Below are 6413 nucleotides of genomic sequence, written 5' to 3'. Positions count from 1 at the left end.
GTATCTTGCAGTTTGTGGTACTTAGCATTCTACATTAAGACATCTTGGAGTCACCTGCGTAATTAACAAAAAATTAAAAGGGAGGATCTTGTGCTCTTAGTTATAGAAAATAACTTGAAAGGGCTGAAAAACTGGAGAAGAAATATCCTGTGCTGTGGCCTTTTTTTTTTCCTTTAAATAAGTATGATACTGAAAATACCATGAATCTTTGGGTCATGCAAGTTTTTTGTGGACAGAGGCTGGATTTCAGCCTCAAGATACTGCATCTGATAGCCCATCCCCTTGTATCTGCTCTGTTTAAAACTACCCCATGGACAAATCATGATCCTAAGAGTTAGTTAAAAGTAACCTCAAACCTTTCACCCTTTTTGTACTCACAAAGTAATCTAAACCCAGCACATTAAGAGAGACATCAAAGAGTCCCCACTGGTTTTTGTAGGTGCAACTTCTGAGTCTCTCACCTCCCACTTTAGAGATAAACCATGCAAAGACTTCATTCTGGCCTTTTGCCCCCAAAAGAGTTTTTACTGAAATGTGTGTTGCAGTAGAAAGATAAATAGTCAGAGTTACAGAAATCAATACAGCAAAATTCAATAAATAACAACAAACATCTACTGGACAAGACCTAAACTTTTACTATGAAAGAAGTTGTTTTACTTTCCTACGCTCGTACAATAGAGACACTACTTTTGTCCATTCACGTTCATAAAGAATATAACATATTTCTGATTTTAAAGACTCGGACAAAATGTGAGGCATACGTTCCATTGCCTTCTTTAGAAGCTCCTCAGATCACTGTCTAAGACTCTTTGGAACCAGAACCAGAAACTCAAATGATATTAAACTGCATCACACATATAAATTTAGATCTCAAATTCACTTTAAACTATGGATGCAAGCTACAAAATACAGATCCAGATCTCATTAGCCTCAAGGTCTGCAGCTATCTGAATCTGACATTTTGACTTGGAGACGTTTCTACTAGGAGTCAGAAAAAAAATTTCTCATTTTCCATTTAGTCATTCCCAGCATGTTTTGCTTACGATTTTTTTTTCACTCTGTCCCTGCACTAAGAAGCCATTGAACCATCTGTAGTATTCAGATAATAATTTTCTTAGCTATAACTATATAATTCCACTAATGAGGGCTACTGGAGAGTCTGCTATCTTCCATTTCCAAAGACATTATTATAGCTTGATCTTTTGCATATGCAGGCATCACTCCACCTTATAGATGTGGTTAAATGTGTAAGAGACCATTTCTTAAAGAAACACTGTACTGGAGCAATGTAAATAAATATCAAATGGCATAACTACCAAGAAACACCATTTTAGGGAGTCTGAAACTGTTTACCAGGTGGACAGAATTCAGACAGCAGTTTTGGCTATAAGAAAATAATTTTAAAATAGTCTGGAAAAGTTAAAAAATATTTTTTTTTTATTTTTTCAACCTATTGTTTAAAAATTATGTTTTCACTTTAAAATCCATGAACATTAATTATTTCTTATAAGAACTGAAGGAGTTAAATTCCATTAAAACAAAACCAAACTACAGGTTACATGTCTCTAATTTTTCCTTTATAGTAGGAAACCCCAAATAAAATTCCATTTGGTAATTAACCAACATTTGTTTCCATTTTTCAACTGAGACTGTGAACCAAAAGACTCACCTTTAGATCACACCCATCCAAAAAGGCAGCATTACTAATCACAGCAATAGGTCAGACTCTCCAAAGGGCCAGACCTCAGACTTAGTTTATGGAAGTCCCTAAGAACTTAATATGATCTCGGGCCACAAGATCAAGATAATTATTCAGCTAGTAGCTGGACAATCTTCAGGCATAGTCTTCACATTGGCCTTTTCAGGATTTGCACAGTGCTCCCTCTGCAGAAAGAAGGTGATGCAGGAATTCACTTCGTAGCCTTCGCATAAGGGTCCTTGTGCCAGCACTCTACACTGAGTTCATGCTCACCATCTTCTCAAATAGAAATTATATGTTACATGTAAGAGATTCCTGATAACTCTTCATAATATGACCTGTCTGTGCCCTTTATAAACACGCAGCCTCTGCCGTCAGCCTCTGCTAACACAATAGCCTCTCCATTCATGTCTGAAGTCCTCCAGCACAGAAGTGCCTTCTTAAACGGAGAGAGCATTTTGAAAATGCATTCCTCAGTTTGATGATGAAAAATGAATATGAGAAAAAAAGAATTCCTGTCGTTTCCTTGTGTACAAGAATCTCCTTGCAAAAAATCAATCCGTGCCATTTTGGAACAGTATCACTAATGAAATTACCATAATCAAGAACTGCAAACGCATCGATTACTAAACACAAAGCTAATAACAGCCTTGAACGAGATTCTGATGCCACTGAAGACTTACAGAATCTGGTCTGGATTTCTGTCTCTATCATCAAATAATCCCACTGAAAAGCTAAACATCTCTAACTATAAGTGATAAATCCAAGGTCATGGTTCTACAAGACACTGACCCCTAATAACATAACAAAAATGCTGTGCTCTCCAGACCCAAAATGAAATGTCTTGCCAGTTCAGATTCATTCAAAAAATCATCCCAATATACTTCCTGCCAGATCATTTATCCTCTACCCTACAACCAGAATGAAGCACAAAGCTGGCAGCAAATTGTGTGCTCTCGTTACTTTAACAGAAATAGCACTAATCATAGCTTTGTGATGGATCCAGACCAAATCTTTAAAGATAGACGACTCAGAGATGCGCACAGGCAATATGGATGAAGCTGGAACTATGACCTTGTTGACTTTGCTGAGATGATGTGTGATGTTAAAGTAAAACACATAAAATCTTACTTGGATTATGCCCAAACCACTCTGTAACTTCATCCATGAAGGAACATGAATCAATGATCCTTCTAACCAGTTCAGTCATGCAACTGTGTGTGTGGATAAATTTGTACTTAATTTTCATATGCATCTCCTAGATTCACCTGTCAGGTGCCTGATAGCTTAAATTGTATAGTGTCAGTAAATGTGCATGTAATTATAGATGCAATGTTTTTGCCCAGCACACTTAAAAACTTCACAGATTCAACCTGTTTCACTGTTCTCGGAAATTTCAGAGGTCCAAACTGTCTAATTAAGTGTTCCTTAGTTTTCACATATTTTCATTCTGTGAACCCATAAAGTTTTGCACAGCCGAGGCCCCGAGGCCTCACGTCTCACGGTCATACAGTAAGAGCTGTACCCCAGTTACCCTGTTTTAAAGCCAATCCACGTCCAATGTACGTGGATTCACTTGAAGGACCAGGACCGAATCGGACAAAGCAAATAAAACAGAGTGAGTAATTAAGAGAAGGATGTATCAAATGAGACCCTACAGGTATTTTCCATCTCCAACGGCTAAGAGTCACTCTCTTTTTTCCCCCAATAAGATCTGAGGCAATAAAAAGCCTCCAAAGACCTCGCTCTTTCGCTAATGTCCAAAATGGTCTTTGTTTGCGTAGAAACAACGTAGAAAGATATAAAAATAGGCTTAAATTAGCATATTGCCAAATTGGTCTACTGTAACAAGTGCTTTGAAGTCTGGCGTGCTGACTGATTCCCCACAGGAAGTTGAGTACTCTGAAAACAATTAAGAACAAAAAAGGGGCGGGGGGGGAGGAGAGAGGGAGCAGGCGAGTACAGTAGTTAAATTAAGCAAAGTGAGCCTTGGAATAGTCAAGGGACTAAACAAGCCATCGAATCACTTAATAACAGCACTTCTTTAGCAGCGGAGATAGAAAACACCAACTGGATTTTTAGAAACTGAGACATTAAGGCTTGAAAAAGCAGAATGACAGAAGTTTAAATTAAATAAATGAAAATTACTTCAGAATATAATAGAAGGTAATAAGGCACCGAAACTGCCAGTAGTTATAGCAGCTAATCCTGTGTTCTAAAATTGATCCTAATGTAAAAGCATTGTGCAATTTAAAAGTAATAAACATAATAATCTCTGCCTTTTACATAATAAATAAATCTTAACTACGTTTCCCATTTGTATAAGGCCTTGTGAAATGACGGTTTTGGTTGTTAAAAAAATCCAAATGTTTGTTTCACAAGGATATTATAGTGATGCAGTGGAATATATTTTGAGGGGGAAGGTTAAAATATATTTTATAGGCAGTACTGAGTAAACATAACTATATCTGAAAAACCACACACGCCACACAAAGAAAGACCTTTCAGCTTATACAATAAACATTTTACACTGTGGAATACCTTCTCTATAACATTTTGTCTACACTGAAATGTGTAATTGCATACTGAAAGATGGTTGTTATTATTATTATTAATGTTATGGTAGCATGCAGGGGAACTACTGTATAATTAGCAATGGTATCTGTCCCAAAGATCCTGTGATGTGTCCCAAAGATCCTCTGATGTAGATAAGCAAAACAGGTACAGGTTTCACCATCTGTGTTTTACCAAATAGGAATGAGGTGCAGGGAAGATTTAAGGCTTACTCCAATTAAGTAGTGACTCTCCAAGTAACTGACGGTTTCCGGATCAGGTTCCAAATTACTGGTCTAAGGGAACACAAGGCTGTGGTTTAGCTGGGACCTGAACCTACATCCTTGTCTTCCCTATGCATGGCTTAGCACAAATTCATCAGAAATTAATTCTGTTCCTTTGGACCCTCTCTTTACAAGCCTCCCCTACAGGCACTCCCATACGTCCATGGTGTGGCACGGAAGAGGCATTACAAGGACCGTAGCTCTCCATCTCACAGCAATACATCTCAAATGTGCAAGATAGGGCCTTAAGCCTCAAGAACATAACTGGCTTTTCCCCCGCCACCTTCTGCCTCCTCCATTACAGACGCATAGCGGTGCCTCTATATTTTGGTCATCCGCACTACAAGTGCTAGGACAAGGTTATACTATTTTTTTAAAAACTTCAGTAACTAACTTTTGATAAGAAGACTTCAGTAACTAACCTTTCTGGTTGCTGAGAAAAGTTGTGGAATCTCCACCCTTGCAGGTGTTCGAGACTCAGCTGGACAAGGCCCTGAGCTAGCTGACCTAATTGGACCTGCTTTGAGCAGGGGGGTTGGACGAGATGATCTCCAGAGGTCCCTTCCAGCCTAAATTACTTTATGATTCTATATGTTATGTATTTTTACTTCAGGTATCTTCCTTGACATGCTAAAAACCTAATTTCTTTCAACCCCCCACCCAACATTTTTTATCTTACAGAAAAGAGTCCACATGTCCTTCAAGGTACAGGCGAGTACTACAAAAATGAACTAGGTACTTCTACAAAGCATGTCTGCTGATAACATGTAAGTCCTGTAACCCTTCTAAGTCTTTCTAAAGTCCTAAAGACACACATTTATCCTTTGTTCTCTTGCAACTCACAGCCTGTACAGTATGTGAGAACTCTAAACACTGAGGTTGTAGGACAAGCCAGGAGACCCATGCTGACCTCAACAGCCTAAAGAATCACCTTTATTGTACAGTAACTGTTCTTTGAGAATGTGTTATTATGGATGCCACTATAGAAGATCAGTAAGCATTATCCTGTCAGAATAGCAGCTTTGAGAAAATCCAGCTGCCTTGAATACTGATTTATGTTACTGCATTCCCAAATTTAGTAACCAAGGAAAAGCTGGAGAGCTTGATACTGACATTCACACTTCTGGCCAAAGTAACATGTATCAGAAAGAATAATTTGAAGTGGGAGATCTACAGAACTCTCTCAAAAGGGACTTTTCTACAAGTCTTACTATGTTTCGGTTCCTCTCTGGACTATCTAACCACTACATAGACTTTAAAACAGCAATACTATAAAACAAAAGAAAACTAAGTAGTACTTCTCTGTAAGTAAAAAAACACAGTCTAGAAAAGCTAAGTGAGAGGGAAACCTGTTCAAGATGAGGCTGGAGAAGACTGTAGAGATTAAGTCTTGTCTTATGGATGAGACTCCATTCAAACTTTTCTTGGCTGCCTATATCAAGAACCTTCTTCATTTTGAAAAGTATCTTCTAACTTTCATGTCTTATCTCAAGACCTCCTGGTCATCTTGGAACAACCTTTTTGTAAAGTGGACAGGTTTTTATTACAGACAATTATCAGGGGAGGAGAAAGGAGCAGGGTGTGGTCTAGCCATGGCTCTGTGAGGTTTGGTGGAAGAGATCTGAAAACAGAGTAAGTATCTAACAGACTTGTACTACTCCATTCAAAAGCCACCACATGAATGTCACCATATCCCCTTAAGCTTAAAAACCGCCTCAGCTGGAACTCTCCTTAGACAGTATGAAACATCGGCATTTGTTTGCTACCATTCTTTTTATTGATTGTTCTCGCCTTTTTATTATTTCCTCTTCTTTCTTTAATATTATGTATTAATATTACAGTACCACCTATAGCAACAAATTAAAATTGCAACTTCC

Source organism: Ciconia boyciana, chromosome 1 (genome assembly GCF_034638445.1).
Source record: "Ciconia boyciana chromosome 1, ASM3463844v1, whole genome shotgun sequence".
Taxonomy (NCBI): Eukaryota; Metazoa; Chordata; class Aves; order Ciconiiformes; family Ciconiidae; genus Ciconia; species Ciconia boyciana.
Note: the sequence above shows the minus strand (reverse complement) of the source record.